The following is an 18,510-nucleotide window of genomic DNA, read 5'->3' as shown; positions in this document are numbered from 1 at the left end:
CCAGAGGAGAAGGCTGAGAGGGATGGTGGAGAAGGACTACAGGGATCCTGGGTCTACACCAAGGGGCTGAGGGTAGGTTGAGAGGAGAGAGCAAGTCTGGAGACCCTGGAATGGAGGACAAGAAGCAGAATGAAGGTTCCCCCACTGCAGGCCCAGCCTTAGTATATCAAGGTATCTGATTCTGGCAAGTGCTCATAGAAGATAATTGTTTGAATTATTTTTAATATAAAAATGTATGCCTAGGTAATCTATTGAGCCTTGGGCAGTAGATCAGTATTTATCCTGGGTATACAAATGGACTTTGGACTCCCATCCAACAATGTGAGATGCACTCTTACCCTGAACTCTTGGGGGAGGGTCTGGGCCCTGCCCTGGATGAAATGACAGACTATGGACACCCCCATGGAGGGCCTCACCCTCCCTGGGGAAATGAGGGGATATTGGGGAAGGTTGGGGGGAAGGCACGGGAGGAAGGGAGGGAAACGGAGAGGGACCTGGAACTGACTTGTGAAGCAACCTTGTTTCTAATTTAAATTTTAAAATAAATAATAATAATAAAATGTATGCCATTGAGAAAGTGGCTCCTTTACATGTACTTTCTCAAATACATGGAGAAAACCCAGAAACAATATAAATACCTTTTTTTTTTTTTTTTTTGGTTTTTACGAGACAGGGTTTCTCTGTACTGTTTCTGAGGCTGTCGGTCCAGCCCGGCCTCGAATTCACAGAGATCCGCCTGCCTCTGCCTCCCGAGTGCTGGGATTAAAGGCGTGCGCCACCACCGCCTGGCTATAAATACCTTTTAGAAAGGGAAAGGCTAAATAAATTATAACACTAAAGGCTAAATAAATTCTAATACTTGTGCTATATTGTCACATTATACAAGTATAAAAACAAGGTAGATATTATACTTAAAAGAATAGCCGGGCGGTGGTGGCGCACACCTTTAATCCCAGCACTTGGGAGGCAGAGGCAGGCAGATCTCTGTGAGTTCGAGTCCGGGCTGGACTGATAGCCTCCAAAACAATACAGAGAAACCCTGTCTCGTAAAAAAAAAAGAATAATATAGACAACTATGCATGAAAATGTATGCATGCTGCAACCATAGTGATGGAAGAAGAAGTTGCAGAAGAATATAGTCTGGAAATATGCAAAAACTAAACCAATCCCAAACCAAAATACACACATTGACATATATGTGGAGAGTTTATGGGAAGGTGCAAAAGTATTTTTTAATGTGCTTAATTTTAGAAAACACAGATGCAGGGCTATGAGGCTGATGGAGTCCTACTCATCCTAGAACCTTTTAGTTTGAATACCTTAGCAATTACTTTATAAAAATAAATGGCATGAAAGCTTTTTGTTGTCTAATGAATACGTTAATTTAAAGCATCTATATTAGATGTAAGAATAAATCATATAGTAATTTGCTAAGTGTGGTCACATTTAATTTAAAAAATACATGTGCTAGGTGTATTGAAAAATCCAGCCATATTCTAATGCCTAGAACTTAGATGGTACATTCAGACAGAATTACTTTTTAAGTATTAGTTTACAAGAATTACATTTCATTATTTTTCCAAATAAAAATTGGTTTCATTATTTTTTCTCCCTTCTTCATCACCTTCTAATACATTATTAAAAGATTTTTAAAATACATTGACTTGCCAAAAAGAAAACTCTTTTTTAATTTTGTTTCCATGGTGGCTAATTCAAAGCATCCAGTAGAATGTCCAATAACTGCTAACACCAACAGTATGATTTCTTTTATTACTAATTTTAAAAAAAATTTTACAGGTATGGCCGGGCCGTGGTGGCGCACGCCTTTAATCCCAGCACTCAGGAGGCAGAGGCAGGCGGATCTCTGTGAGTTCGAGGCTGGGCTGGACAGACAGCCTCTAAAACAATACAGAGAAACTCTGTCTCGTAAAAACCAAAAAAAAAAAAATTTACAGGTATGGGTGTTTTGTCAGCATGTGTCTCTGCGCACCGCGTGTATCCCTGATGCTCACCGAGATCAGAAGAGGGTGCTGCATCTCCTGGGATGGAGTTACAGGTGTTTTTCAGCCATCAGGTGGGTGCTGGACCAAACCTGGGTCCTCTGGAAGAGCAACCAGTGCTCTTAACTCTTGAGCCATCTCTCCAGGCCCCACCTTCTTTTATTAATACAGTATTGTCCTTTCCAGCAATTTCAGTGAGTTGTAACAGGAAGAAATCAATTCACAAATGGTACCTGTCAAGTAAGACTTGTGTACTGGTTAATTTCTGTCAGCCTGGCACAAATCTGGGAACAGGAAATCTTGACTGAGGAATTGACTCCATCAGATTGGCCTGAAGCTAGGTTTGCGGGGCCATTTTCTTAACTGCTAATTGATGTGTAAAGGTTTAGCGAATAGTGGGCCATGAATTCCTAGGAAGGTGGTATGGACTATGTAAAAAAAACAGCTGTGCAACAAGCCAGGGAAGACAGGAGGCAGCATTCCTCCACAGTCTGCTTCAGTTTCTGCCTCCAGGATTCTTTGAAGAGTTAGTGAGAGGCTCTATCATCTTCATAATCCAGCTCAAGGAATAGAGCATCATTGACGGGCTCCCTTAGTCTCTGTGTCTAAACCCTCACCCCCTCAGAGGGTACCAGCTCTGTTATCCTGTATTGGTTTGGTCTGATTTTGAATGCTGCACCTCTTGGTTCATGTGTGCTCATGTATGCACTTCTACTGAGGCATGGGGTTCCTGGTTCAAAGTTACAGGTCTGGTCAGCTTTCGTAGGAAATACAAGCTGATTCTCTAAGCATTTGTGCCAATTAGAATTGTTGTCACCAATACAGGAATGCTTTGTGTAACATCCTCTCCTGGGGCAATCTGCTTTTCCTTCTTATTCATTTGGGGGGAGGTTTCAAGAGGTGTCTCTTCTTTTATTTCACCTTGTATTCCCTTGAAAAAGAATGATGTCACCTTTCTACATCTTTACTGAATATTCACATATGTGTGGAGTGTCCAAGTCTCCCGAACCATTCTTCTGTGTTCTTGTCTCTCTCTTATCCATCTGTAGTATTTTCTTTGTTTTGATAGGAGTTCTTTCTTGGTTAGACACATTGGAAATGCCATGTTGTGATGCCTTTGAGAAGTAGAATACTTTCATTTTAATGCGGTCTTTTGTAAATGTTGTCTCATTGTGTGTATGTGCATGTGGGGTGAGGTGTGCATGTGCTTCTGGAAGCTACAGGCCAGCCTCAGGTATAGTTCCCTCAGACCACCTGATTGTTTGAGACAGGTCTCTCTCACTAGCATGTGGAGACTGCTGAGTAAGCTGGCTGGTTGACCAACAAGTCTCAGATACCTGCCTGTCTCTGCCTCCCCAATACTGAATTACAAGTGAGCATCATCATGCTGGCTTTTTACATAGAATTCTGGGGATTGAACTCTGGTTCTCATGCTTGTAGAGCAAGTCCTATAAAGGCTGAGCCCTCTCCCCAGCTCTATTTTTTCTACTTTGGACCTGCTCTTTTTGTTGTAGATATTCAAGCAATGTTTGCCTACCCACAGGCCCTGAAGACAGTATTTCATTCACTAGAAGATTTAATTATGCTTTGTAGTTGATATTTATGTGAAATAACTATAATTTCCTTATAATGCATATTTGCATATAGTAAAAAGTTTCATTTTTAACCACATGACCCAATATCATTTATTGAAAAGATACCACTTATCAAAATCAAAGGTCCATAAATGTATGTTAACTTTTAAACTCTCTTTTATGATTCCCTTGACCGTGTGTGTGTGTGTGTGTGTATTTGTTATATAAGTGTGGTATATTTGCACAATATGTGTGTATTTGTTGTATAAGTGTGGTATATTTGCACGAGTGTGTATGAGTAGCCTTACACAAGCGCATGCCAGAAAGTTTAAGGGGGGGCATTGGGCTTCTCCTTGATTGTTCTCTGCTTTGTTTCTTTGAGGCAGGGTCTCTTTGCTGAGCCTGGAGCTTGCATGTCTTAAATTCTGTTGATGGCCAGCAAACTTTGGCAGTCCTCCAGCCTCCACTCCCTACTCAGTGCTGGGGTTGCAGGCATCTGACAGACAGACTTGTCTAGTTATATGGGCTCTGTGATCTGAACTCTGCTCTTCATGCTTGTGTGGTAGAGCTCTTAGAGGCTGAGTGATCTTTTCAGTCTCCAGAGACCCCCATCCCCTTATTAAAATTATTTCTTTTTGTTTGATTTTTTTTGAAACAGGGTTTCTCTATTGCTTTGGAACACGTCCTGGAACTTGCTCTGTAGATGAGGCTGGCCTCAAACTCACAGAGATCCACCTGCCTCTGCCTCCCGAGTGCTGAAATTAAAGGCATGAGACGCCAACACCCAGCTTCCTTACTAAAATTTTTAATTGCTTTATTTTATAGCAAATCATATTTGATGAATAAGTTCCTGCATAGCTTCTTTTCTTCAATACTCTTATTCATGAATGTTTGCATTTCCATATAAATTTGAAATTCATCTTGTCTCTCATAAAATGCTGTGGGGATGTTTATTTTGTTGTTGATATGTTTAGTACATTATGCATACTGAATCTAGGGGAGGACTTGTGTCTTTATCATACGATGTTTTGAATACATACATGCTTATTAAATTCTGCTGTGCTTTTGATGATCTTTTATGGCTTATTCATATATCTTATTATGCTTTTTTCTGAGACACTTGATGTTTTGAAAATCTATTCTACATAGTATATTTATCTTTCTAAGCAATATTTACCGCTAATGTAGAAAACTTGAATGTTATGTGTGCTGCGTACTCATCATTGTTGATAACCACTCTTACTCATTCTAAAAGTCTATCTGAAAATTCTCTTGGATTGTCTCTGACCCAGTCATATCATCTATGAATGATTACTTTTCCTGCTTACTTATGATTCTTGTGTAAGTCTTCTCTTGTCTTATCTCACTGGTTAGGACATTGGTTGAGCATATAATTATTTCATTTAGATCTTAAAAAGGTTTCAACAGGTCACTAAGAATTTCTTTTTGTGGGTACATCTTGTCAGACTGCTTCTTTCTATTTCTAGTTTCTGACAAGGTTCCCCTTTCATTACTGAAAGCTGAATTTTATCAAAAGTGGCTTCTGTAACTATTGATATGACATTTAAAAGATGGGTGTGTGTGGTATATGTTTGGTACCTACATGTGAGTATGTGGGTGTACAACCCCTATGTGTGCCCATAATTGAGTTCTGCAATGTTTGATATGTACAGATATTCTCCATTACTTTGTTGCCTTGAGACAGGGTCTCTCAAAGAGCTATCAATTCACTGTTTTGGCTGGGCTGGCTGACCACCAGGCTCTTGGAGATTTATTTATCTGTCTTCATTCTGCTCCCAGTTCTAGGGTTACAGGCATATTCAGTCATACTGGCTTTCACATGAGAATCTGAACTTGGGTCCTCATGATTTCAAAGCCAGTGCTCTTACTAGAGGAGCCATCTCCAAATTCCCCTCAGTTTCTTTACTTTGGGATTCATTAGTTGATATGTGGAACTAAGTAAGACCTGCATTCTCAAGTTCATTTAGCAACCAATGTATCTTTTCTTGGATGACGGTAAAAAGGACACAGGTGTAATAGTCCTTCATACAAATCATTTGGGCCACCTTTAGTTTTTCTTTAATACACACACACACGTACACACACACACACACACACACACGTACACATGTGTGCAGCCACCATGAGTATATAACCCCATGCTACTTAGCCAGGATGAAACCACCTATGGTGCTGCAATAGATGTTAGTATTTAGTATACTTAGCATGTACTAGGTAACTATTTGTTAGCAGTGTGGATTCTCCTGGCTGAATTACTCATTATTAGGTATTCTGTACATATCAAACATTGCAGAACTCAATTACGTCATTTTCCTTTTCATCCCATAATTGTTTCCATTACATTTTAGAAAATAATCCAGGGAAATGAAGTATTACATTATGAATCCCTTTAATAAGAGCATTTAAAAATTAGTATTGATCAAGGCACCACATTTTCATGAGAGTATTCTAATTTGGATTTAGAAGTGGGCCTCTATGCCAAAGTAGGATTGTATCTGGCGTTTTCAAGGAACAATGGAAGGCTGGTGAAGCTAGGAGAGCATGGAGGGTGGAAACAGAAGACTAGAGAACTGGGAGGGGCCAATCACAGACCAAAGCTGAAGACCATTTTAAGAACTTTGGATATAATTTATTGAGGGGAAGATATTCAAGAGTCTCTGGAGTATAGATGAGAATCAGAGTAACAGAGAATGAAAAGCATCTGCCGACAGAGCCTGGAATCCTGGCATCTGGTTTAGGGAGCAGATCAACAACCAGGAGAGTTGTCAATTAAGAATGTCAGAAGCTGGGCATGTATGAGGTCCTGTAGGTTTGGGTGGGGTGGGGGGCATGTTTCAAGGAGAATAGAGGAAAAAGTGTAAACTCTCTTCAGAAGGACTGAGAACTAAGGAGGTCATGCCAGGGCAAGTTTTTGATGAAGAAGACTATGTAAGATTCAGGCTTTAAGCAAAGGAGCTCACTCTGTCTTGTGTCCAGGCTAGAAGCAAATGAGGCAGAGCACCCCTAAGTCAGCAGTGCACCTCCTGAGCACCATGGAGGGCCATCTTACTATTCCTTTCAACTGTCTGGGAGGAGGCCACACCTCTTCCTATTTAATATGCAATCGAACTTGTTTACTAATCTCTTGGTAGAGTGAAAAAAATCCAGAAAGTTCTGAATAGAAATAAGAAAGCCCATTAAGGGCTTTTTGTTTTGTTTTGTTTTGGTTTGGTTTTTGTTTTTCAGTCACTGTTTCAGGGAAAGTAAAACATTTTTTCCTTTTGTAAGTTTAGCTAATGATCAAGTGAGAAAGAGGCCTGAGGCAAAGACTACAGTGGCTGAAGTCCCCTATACTAACTTACTGTAAAAGGAGAAAGGGAAGCAGTGCCTTGCCATTCTGCATCTCTCCTGATGAGCATTAAGGGCAGCACATTTTGCAAACTTGAATTATGAAAGTTTCTGCTTGACTCAAATTATATACAAAGTAGTTAAAAACTGATATTGAAAATACTCACTTTGTAACAACCAGTTTCTTTTGAGTTTTTTAAATCTTAACAATAGTGAATTGTATTGTGTCCATTTCAGAACACTTCCAGTCCATATGCTTAAACCAGTCAAAGCTCTTGTGCATAGTCCAACGCTTCGCTTATTGGAGTTTTGAGTAGCTCCATCCCTGCAGCCTGAGGGAGGAGGGAAGGGAAGTGGGGCCGAGGTGAGCTGCTAGCTGGGCAGAGAGCAGAGGCAGGAGCAAGAGAAAGGACGCTCAAGCACTAAATAACAAGTTCTCACCTAGACAGACCTTGCCTGCATTTGCTCAGCCCTGTTACACACTTCTCCACGCTCCATAACTAATCCAAATCACTTCGGGAGCGATAATTTAGATGTCTGTTAAGACCAAGGTCATATTCACCTCAACCCAACAACACACTGTGCCCCCATCCCCACGACTCTAGGATGGACAAATTGGTTTAGTAACCTCTATGACCCTCAGTTTCCAGGGAATCTTCTAGCCATTGTACTATTATAGAGATCAAGTGAGATTTTAATTAGCAAAGGACACAAAGCGCTTTCAACTGTTGCTATTGCAGTTTAATAACAATAGGTTAGTTTCCTAATTCCAAAGCCCTTTCATTAGCTAGAAAAGGAGGCAGAAGTTCCCACACAGTTTTGAACAAGTGTTATTAACAATGACCCCAGGTGGGACCATTACAGTACTAACATCGCTGGATGCAATTAAGGGCTACGTAAAAGCTCGGTGAAACTGCAGGTCTCTAGCCTTCTCCCTCGTGTTCATTCTCTGCCAAAATAGGCGAGCATACATATTCATCCATGGTAGTTACATAAATTACCCGCATTTCCTTAAGCATATGAACATAGACAATTATATTTTCATTAAATCTAATGGGGGAAATGTAAACGTTTTAGAACTAAAGTTGCACATATGTTCAATTATTTCATTTTTAAAGCAGCAGTGAATTAGTGTTTGCCAAAATGGAAAACAAAACTAACTTGAATAAAAAAGGACAGGTGTTAGGGATTCAATCAATAGACAACACCACAGGTTTTGTTTATTATAGAATTCATGAAAACTTGCATTTCTCTAAACACAGAATAATCTATGTTTATCTATACCTTGTTTTCTGCTGTGACACCTGGCTTTGAACCTAAGAACTTCTGAGGCCTGAAACACCAGTCAATTTACCAGACAGCTTCCAAACCTGGCCCCTCCAGCACCCTCTACCTGCACTTTTCCCAGAACAGTGCCTGGACCCTGGGTTTTGAGCTTCTGTAATCTTAGAGGGGGTAGTTCCGAGGCCTCGGCACCTCCTGTCTCCTGTGTGTGGTGTCTCATCTTCTAGCATTGTTCACTTGCCCATTTGCTGTTTGTTGTTTGTCTCTGGCATCAATATGTTGGGTAGGGCTTTCATCCAGCTCATGAGAGCAAAGTAAGAAGCATTTGTTAGTGAAATGAACAAATGCTTTCTTAGCAGTATCTTTATGATGGTCAAAATTCTCCCTCTGATCCAAACTGCATTCAGCTGAATTGTGTTTTCACATCATTGGCTTAATGTATGTCTTGATTTTTTACCTTACTTAGGTACACAGCTTTGTTCAGTTTCCCGGGAACAGCCTAGAACTACATACTGTAATGTCCTCCCACATTGACATTCCATGAATGAGCAATGGTTCCTGTGCAGGAGTCCTATAAGTAGTGGAATCCACTATAATTTCCCGTTTTGTCTTTGTTAGTCAATGATTTCTATACATTGTTTAAACTGGCATTATAGCATGCAGCATATACACGTGTGAACTGGTTAATCAAACCAATTAACATGCTACCTCACTCGCTTAGTTTTGCAGTGAACACACTTAACCTCCACAAATATCAAGTATGTGTGCCTATTAGGTACAATGATCACCATGGCATACAGTGCAGCTAGCTCCTTGCCAAGCTCTTCGTAACCTAACGCTGTATCATTGGTCAGCATCTTCCCACCCAACGCTCATCCCTGAAAACTACTGTTCTGTTCTCAGTGTCTTAAGAGTGTGATATCCTTGGATTCCAAGTGTCAGCCAGATCATGTAGCTCTTTCTCTGTCTGGCTTACTGCAATTAACATAATGTGCTCCCCAGTGTTCATCCCTAGTGCACAGATGAACTGTGGGAGCCCATTCCCTATGGAGGGATACTCTTGCAGCTTGGATACACCGAGGAGGGCCTAGGCCCTCACCCAAATGATGGGATGGGCTTTGACGGTCCCCCATGGAGGGCCTCACTATCCTTGGGTAGTGGGTTGGGGGTGGGTTTGGGGGTCAGTAGGGAGCATGGGAAGATGGGAGGGTGAGGGAATGGGGGATTGATATGTAAAATGAGATTGTTTCTTTAAAAAAATTGCCAGGTGTTCATGGCACAAGCCTTTAATCCCAGCACTCGGGAGGCAGAGACAGGAGGATCTCTGTGAGTTCGAAGCCAGCTTGGTCTACAAGAGCTAGTTCTAGGACAGTCTCCAAAGCCACAGAGAAACCCTGTCTCGAAAAACAAACAAACAAGCAAAAAACAAAACAAAACAAAAAAAGAATGTGTTCCCGGTTCATATTGTTGTCAAATGCAAGATTCTCTTTCTTGAAGGTTGAATAGTATTCCACTGGGTTTATGTAATAACTTTTATTAATTCATCAACCTTTGGACATTTATACTGTTTGTACACCTTGGCTACTGTGACTAACACTGAAATAAGTACACAATGGCAACACACCACTCAGGTCCTTGGAATATATACCCAGAGCAGTGGGAGTTCTGCATTTAAATTGTTCAGGAACCTCTGCACTGCCCTCCGGAATGGCCACGCCGATGTGCATTCCCACCAGTGTGTACCAGGGCTCCCGCCCTCCATATCTTCATGTATCATCCTTCATCTTTGGGTAACAGCCACCCTAACTGGAGCAAGGCAACACCTCCAGGTAGCTTCCATCTGTGCTCCCCTGCTGGTTAATGATGTTGAACATGTTTTTACATACTTGTTGGCCATCTGTAACTTCTTTTGAGCTTGATATGTTCAGCCCCACTGGCTGTCATAACCAGGATCCACGTTGTCCTGTTACAGAGAGCTGCTCCAGGTGCATTTGCTTTGCTGTGACCCAATTGATTTCTGATTTTGTTTCCTGTGTTTGGGAGTCACATAAATACACCCATCTCCCCAAATGGTGATTCCTCTATCTTTCCTTCTAATGGTTTTATACTTCCAGGTCATGTGGATAGGTCTTTCTTTTGATTTATTTTTATTTGTGAGATGAAAGTCTAATTTCACACTCCTACAGATGAAATGTCTAATTTCCCCAGCACTTTGTTAATTTTTGTTTAAATTACTGTATTATTTTATATGCATGGGTATTTTGGCTTCATGCATGGCTGTGCACCTCATGCATGCCTGGTGTCCTGGAGGCCAGAAGAGGGTGTCAAATCTCCTGGAACTGGAGCTATGGTCAGTTGTGAGCCATCACGTGGGTGCTGGGAATCGAGTCCAGGTCCTCTGGAAGAGCAGCAAGTGCTCTTACCCTGGATCCATCTTCCCAGTCCCACTCTGTTACCTTTTAAAAGGTATTCTTTACTGATGTATCTTTGGGGGGGGGACTGCATTAGTTTCATCTATATTTGCATTTTTCCCAGTAAGTGCCTACACATTCCATAGTCACTGGTCCTTATCTGTATATCATAATTACCATTGTCTCAGATATTGAGTTAATGTTTAGTTCTTTTTGCTAACACTCTTGATCATTGTATCCTATGTGTTTGCACATATGTGTAAAAACTATTTTTTATTCTCATAGAAACCAACCTTGATTTTCAGATACAATGATCTTAAAATCTAAAAATTTACCATGAACTACTTTGGGTGGGCTTCTGAGATTCTCCTGTTCTCTTTTGACTAGTGGTCATTCTGTTATACACCTTTTTGAGGAAGTTTGCTCAGGTGCTTCAATCCCATTTCATGACCATCTCATCTTGTGGTCTCTCAGAGCATGCTTCCTTCCCTAATCCCTACTTCTGCCATTTCTTACCTCTTGTATTCAACTGAATGTGTATCTTGTGGGATTAACTTTCTAGCGTTCTACTAAGTAATTATGTGATGGAGTTGGTTGTCTATTTTGATACAAAAGGAATCACTATAATTATTACCTCTTGGCTTCATATACAATGTAAGGACTTTTTTGTTCTGTTTTTGGAGACAGGCTTTCTCTGTGTCTGGAACTAGCTTTTGTAGACCAGGCTGGACTCGAAATTACAGAGATGTGTCTGCCTCTACCTCCGGAGTGCTGGGATTAAAGGAGTACGCTACAGCCACCTAGCAGGATTTTTTTAAGATGGAGTCTCATTATACATTCCAAGTTATCTTTAATCCATTATCCTCCCTAGCTCAGTCCCCATACATGCTTGTATTACCGGCCTGAACCCCCACCCCTGACTAACAGCATCTGTCATGTTTCAGGAGATTTGATTACAGACTTAACTCTCAGCTCTCAGGTAGAGGCACCCACTCTGAAACACCTATTTGTAACACTTTGGATCTCCACAATCCTAAAGATACTCTGTCATGAGTACTAACATTTATGAATAACAGAGACTCCTTCATATTCCAGGCTACTGCATCTAATGAAGAATTGAATTATTTTGGAGAGTATACTATCAACCGTGAGCTGCCATCTTTGTTGTTGTTTTGCTTTATTTGGTCATATTAAAGATGCTTACTTTGTCCATAAAAAAATCTTTTCTTCCTTGGTTCATAGAACTCTGGGATGTAACATATGTAAGCAATGCATGGTGCTGAAACATAATGAGAAGTCACTGTTACGGGCAACTCTTCTGGAAAGGACCCTTGGAAGCTTTTATACTTCCTCCTCTGTGATGCTGGGCTAGTCTGTACTTGCAGACATTGTGATCAGCTGCTACAGCACCCTCCAATCAGGTTCCTCTTCTGACACCCACCATAGTGAGGTAGCTATGGTGCATCTCTTTATTACATGACTCCAACATGAGCTATTACCCATAGTTAGTATGTATAATGTAGTCTGAGAGATAGGTATCAAACAATAAACTGTGAAACATGTATTTAAGACTTGGGCTGAGTGATGAGAGACCAGAATAAATGGAAGATGAAGAGAGGTAAAGGGAGGGGTGTTTATAGGATTGTCCCCACAAGGAAATCATTATAGTAGGAGGGTATGTATTGTATTTCTGAAATTGTTCCACTAGACAAAGAATTCAGTAAGAGTACTCATTTAAAACATTTTGGTGCTGTGGGATTGAACCTAGGCCCTTCTGCATGCTAAGTGCCCCACCACTAAGCTACACCACAGGCATAAAGTTTTGTATATCATGAGAAGATGTTGAAAACAAACATTCTGTTACTCAATAAAGTATCTCTGTTCCTATTTTTATCTGAATATTTATACATTGTGCTTTGGAATCTTATTCTGGGTGTGACTGAGTTTAAGTTGCAACAGAATTCAAGACAGCATCTGCAGCCATGAAATGAAGAGCAGATGGGAGTGGCAGAGGGAGGAGGGTCTTCCTTTGCTTCCCTCACTTACCCCCTACTCTAGACACAGGACACACATGGTCACCGAGTTACTGCAGGAAGCAGCTTGCAGCCTCATCCGGAACATGGCTGCAATCGTTCTCTAGTTAGGTCCAAATGACTGAGTTGCCAGGTGAACTGTGTTGGTGGCAAACTCATTTTCCCTCACCTCCAGCACCCTTTCTCAGAGATCAAGCAATTTTCCTGGGTAATGAACTGTGGCTGCTAGCTAGTGGCCTGGAAATTAAGAGGTCTACTGTGTCTTCCTAGTCCTTGTTTCCTTTTGGTAGCAGGGGACCTCTTGCTGCCACATCGCCCATCTATATGTTCCCAGGCAAGACACAGGAAGGATGAGAAAGCAAGTGGAATTCAGCAAACACTTTTTAATAGACGTCACACTCTGCACTCAGTGTGCTTGTCGGTTAGATGATTATCTCCAGTCTGTTCTTCAGCAATGGAAGGAGCAGATGGAATCAGAACATGCTGTGAGCCAGCGCCTTCTCCAAAAACGTGGCCTTAGGCTTTGATTTGCACTGATAACACACACAAAGTCCAGGGAAAGTGAGTATAAGGGAACACAAGCTTACAATAAACTAGGCAGTACAAAAAATAACAAAAAAATTAAAAGCTGTGTACTTTAAAAATTTTAATGTCTTTCATAATAATAAAATAATATGTCTTCCATAAAAAGAATGAGGAAATACATAAAATAAATTCACTTCATTAGCTCCAGAGACTATCTTTTTCATGTAGTCAATGTTTTTAATCATTTTTAGTGACAATAAGAGTAATTTCTTCTATTAAGCATTTTGTTATTTATAAAGTTTATGCTAGACAGTTGATGTTTTATATGTTCAAACGTTACTTTTTTAACATTTGCTAAAAATGCTTCAAGTTTGCTGATGAAAATATCTGCCATAAAACTTCCATATTGAATACCATTATAAGGAAAAAAACAACATAGGTATTTATTGGTAATTTAAGCTACTCAAGGGAAAAACGTATTTATTTTACAACTAACTCAATGCAAAGGAAGTGACTGAAATACACAAATTTTTACATTTAAAAATTATAAATTTTAGGTTTCAATAGATAAACAGACCTTTACTCAGAAATGACTTTATCATGAATTAAATGAGGTTCCTGAAGATGAAACAATTATCTGAACCCATACAATAGCTCTGTGGAACATCAAATGAATACCTAAAAATAAGGATCTTTATGGGCACATTTCATGATTTATAAGAATACCATATAAAGTGTCCTAGAAAGAAAAATATGATCAAGTTCAACTGCATTTAAGAGTTAAAAGAATACTGTCTTAGTTAGGGTTTCTATTGCTGTTATGATAAAAACACTATGACCAAAAGTAACTCAGGGAAGAAGGTTTCATTTCTCATTATGACTTTTTAGTTCATCACTGAGGAAAGCATGGGAAGGAACTCGGGGCAGGAACCTGGAGGCAAAGACCTCAGAGGAATTCTGCTTACTGGCTTGCTCAGCCTGTTTTCTTATACATCCCAGGACTGCTATCTGTCCAGAGGGGGTGGGAGGAGATCTGCTCAATGGGCTGGGCCCTCACACATTTGTCACCAATTAAGAACATGTACTATAGGCTATTTCCTATAACCAATCTTATGGAGGCATTTTCTCAGTTGAGAATCTCTATTTCCAAACAACTCTTAAGTCGATCTGACAATAAACTAATCAGGGCAAATAATCTGGCCAAAGTCTAGGCAGATAATTGATGAGACAAATGGCCATATACAGAAATCAAATTGGAACTCTATTGACTAGAAAACATAGTGCTGGAAGGTGTATTGCAGGTTGTTGTGGGAGCAGTCAACAATCTTATACAACTGTGAACCCTTCAAGCCACATTGCCAACATGTCAGGCAAGATGTGCCCCCGGGTGTAATTGTGCCATGACCGTTGAGGAGATAACAAGCTGCTGGTAGGTTTTGAGGTCCATGTTACAGGAGAAAATGCACTGTACTGCCAATCTGGTCAAAACTCAACGGCTGGAGAGACCATGGGTCCTATGGGGTAACTGACTACTGTTGTTGTGCTAAATGAGCATATATTCTCAGCCTTGACCAGAGAAGCTTCTTTGCAGTGCGTGTAGCGGCCCATGGCTGTTCAAGGTGCCGAGACTAAGTGAAAGTTGAGTGCTTAGCTCTTAACGGGGTATTACATCACCCTCCTCTAAGGGCTGAGAACATCAAGGAAGGGAGGGTAGAAGGAATGTAAGAGTCTGATGATAGGGAGAAAGGCTAGATATGCCACTTTCCAGACACGGGCACAGCTACTGCAATCATGAACTCAGGCAGCTGCAGCTGTCTTCACTGTGCATACACAACACTGGCCCTGCCAACAGTCATGGATGGAAGAGGGATTCATGCGGCCTTACCCCTCCTTGGGGAACTATTGGCTATTGATAGGAGCTGTGGAAGACTTTGTTTTTTCAGTTATGTACCCACTGGTAAGTTCAATAGACTCCAGCGGAGAGTTCCACACCCATTGTCTTGCAGTGGCTAGATTCAATGGGTCAAAAAACAAAACAAAACAAAAGACATATACATGGAAAAGTACCCTTTAAAGAGGAAGGGGGGGTTAGTGGGAGCAGGAGGGAGACAAAAGAGAGAAAGGGGTGAAAGTAATCAGAATGCATTATGCATGTGTATGAAATTGTCAAAGAAAATGTAATAAAAATAATAAAGTATTAATCAGAAGCCAATGACAGTTCTCTGTGAAAAACTTCATAAAAATGGGTTCATTTCAAATTATATCAGAGTAGAGGAAGTGGTTCATGGCCAGAGTACTTGCCTGACATTAGAAAGAATCTGAGTTTGGTCTCCAGTAGTATAAACAACAATAACAAAACCTCTATGTGTGAATTAATTGAATACATAGTACACTGTTTACATAGGTTCTTGTCCCATCTCAACATTTTCTACCTGTGCTGGGTAGTTTTGATGTCAATTTGACACAAGGTAATAGCCTCAGGAAAGAAGGAATCTTCATCAGGAAAATGCCTCCATAGGTCAGGCCTGTCAGCATGTCTGTAGGGCGTTTTCTTGATTGACGATTGTGGTGGGGGCAGCCTACTGTGGTAGTGTCTCCCCTGGGCTGGTGGTCCTGGGTACTATGAGAAAGCAGGCTGACTTTTCTGTAAAAGTGGGGCGAGTCTGTAAGTAGCACTCCTCCCTAGTCTCTGCTTCAGTTCCCACCTCCAGGTCTGTGACCTGCTTTAGTTCATGCCCTCGGTGATAGACTGGCCTGAGAATTGTAAGCTGAAATAAACCCATTCCTCTTCAGGTTAGCATGGTCACCGTGTTTTATCACAGCAATAAAAATCGAACTAAGACACCATCCTTTATAAATAATAAGGAATTCAAATGCTTCCAGGCATTGTAAACAAGCTCTCACCTTAGGAAAAAACATTTAATCATGGTGAGTCTTTCTCATATACATCACACGAAAAAACACAATCCTTCTCAAAAGCCATACTTTTATAAGACAGTCCACTGGAGAGATGCTTCATCCGTTAAAAGGCAGGCTTACAATTAAAAATAAGAGTCTGGAGAGATGGCTCAGAGGTTAAGAACACTGACTGCTCTTCCAAGGGTCCTGAGTTCAATTCCCAGCAACCACATGGTGGCTTACAACCATCTACAATTCAATCTGTCTGGTGCCCTCTTCTGGCATGTAGGCAGAACACTGTATATGTAATAAACAAATAAGTCTTTAAAAAAAAAAAAGAGTCTGGCCGGGTGGTGGTGGCACACGCCTTTAATCCCAGCACTCGGGAGGTAGAGGCAGGCAGATCTCTGTGAGTTCGAGGCCGGGCTGGACCAACAGCCTCCAAAACAATACAGAAAAACCCTGTCTCCTAAAAACCAAAAAAAAAAAAAAAAAAAAAAAAAAAAAAAGAGTCTGTTTCCTACACCGTCTCTCCCCTTTAAGCTGGGTATGGGGAGTTATGCCTTTAATCCACAAACTCTGGTGGCAGAGGCAGGCAGATCTCTGTGACTTCAAGGCTAGCCTGGTCAACATATCAAGTTCTAGGACAGTCATTATAGACAGATACTGACAAAGAGGTGGCAACCATGTTAATTCCCATTTATTAATTAATTACAGGATTAAGGATATTTTTCCATAAAACGATCAAAACAAAAACAAAAACTGTAGGTAGCAGTTTTTATTCTTTATAAAACATTATAAGTAATTTAAACTTTCAAAAAGATGTGACAGTCCATTTATCAATTGTGGAATGTTACAGTCCAGTAAAAAAATACAAAGGTTATATAGACCTAAGGGGAAATTTGACTGGTAAGTAAAAGCTGTGCAGTGTAAAGCTATATGTAATGTTTATGCACATTCCCAAATCAATATTATAATCATGCAACCTGCTCATGTAGAAAAGATTTAATGCAATCTTTACTCACACACTTTGTGCTAAGAAAGCTTGTTTTTCTTCTAAGCACTGTAGAGTGATGGAAGCTGTGGTTGTATATATCTCAGTGGCTTTATGTACCTCTCTTCAGGCTACAGTGAAACAAGTACAGAGAGATGCAGAGGCAAAGCCAGTGCACCCAGAGGGGTTCCTACAGCTCATCCCGAAACTTGGGGTCTACAAAACAACAGCCAGAACTCTCTTGTCTTTATATATTATTCATTTTGTGTCAGCTCATTCAAACTGGTGTCTGTGAAATTCAAATCAAGAAAAAAACCTCAGAGTTTCTCTTTCAGCCTTTAACTTAAGAGAGGGATAGTGAAGTCCCACCTGCCACCTCACCAACTGCACTACAGACTGTGCCATTGTCTGTGAGTGAGTCTGCTGCCTGGAGATGCATTTCCTTCAGCAGCACACCCCCTGAAAGTCAACTGCATCTCCAGACAACATCCCAGCTAAAGCTCACTGGGTTAGCTGGCTGTCACTTTTGCTCTCAATGCAATCATTCCACCTGCCCCTGAGGAGATTTTTTTCTCAGGAGTTAAGAATTTGCTTTTAGCCTCCGGGAAGAAAGTACTTCGTAGAAATTCCATCAGATTATGCCTTTAAGTGTTTTATTAGCACTGAAGAGATTTAATCTTTGTGAACTTGATGTTTTTGTTGTGGCCTTTCATCAATCACAGTTTACCACATGCTAGACACCAATACCAACTTACATATCCTGCTCCCCTTGTTCTTCACGAAAGCTTATCGAGACATTGATGGCCCAAGTCTCCTAGCACTCGGGAGGCAGAGGCAGGCAGATCTCTGTGAGTTTGAGGCCAGCCTGGTCTACAGAGTGAGTTCCAGGACAGTCTCCAAAACAATACAGAGCAACCCTATCTCGAAAAACCAAACCAAACCAAACCAAACCAAAACAAAACTTATTGAGCAGTGAGTCACCAGCGATGAGAGCATCCACTCTCCCACTGCACAGATGCTAGCTTAAGTGTCACAAATGCAAAGAAAAAAAAAAGCTCAGAGCAAGAGAAGAGATGGTGCAAAAACAAAAAACAAAAGCACACATAGTAATAGAGCTGGAGACATAGCTTGAAGGTAGAGTTCTTGCCTGCCATGTATTAGCCTCCATCTCTAGCACCATAAGGGGAAAGAAGAATGTTTGTGTGCATGGTCAGGGTTGTGGCTGCAGCAATTATACTACCTTGCAGAGGTCACTGCTGTGAAACATTATTTTAAGACATTTGTTTGTTTCTATGGAGAGATGTATTCTTTTACGTGATATTTGTTTAACTCTGTGAAGCTGTGTTACTTTGCTTGTCTAAAACAGCTGATTGTCTAATAAAGAGCTGAGTGTCCAATAGCAAGGCAGGAGAGGGATAAGCAGGGCTGCCAGGCAGAGTGAGT

General features: G+C 40.8%; 1 protein-coding gene across 15 annotated transcripts in view; it reads right to left on the bottom strand.

Annotated features, from left to right (window-relative positions):
* Positions 1-18,510, bottom strand: part of LOC106022415 (homeobox protein GBX-2-like) — a 141,867-nt gene that overhangs the window by 114,164 nt on the left and 9,193 nt on the right. Inside the window, exon 6 of one of the 15 annotated variants that reach the window (XR_005880687.1) lies at positions 13,019-13,183. The exons of the other annotated variants lie outside the window; for them this stretch is intronic. The gene's annotated coding sequence lies outside the window, so the exon portion shown is untranslated. Of the gene's footprint in view, positions 1-13,018; positions 13,184-18,510 lie in introns of those variants that run through there. 15 annotated transcript variants of the gene reach the window in all.

Source organism: Mesocricetus auratus, unplaced genomic scaffold, assembly GCF_017639785.1.
Source record: "Mesocricetus auratus isolate SY011 unplaced genomic scaffold, BCM_Maur_2.0 Super-Scaffold_100013, whole genome shotgun sequence".
Classification (NCBI taxonomy): domain Eukaryota; kingdom Metazoa; phylum Chordata; class Mammalia; order Rodentia; family Cricetidae; genus Mesocricetus; species Mesocricetus auratus.
This window is presented reverse-complemented; position numbering and strand designations above follow the sequence as displayed.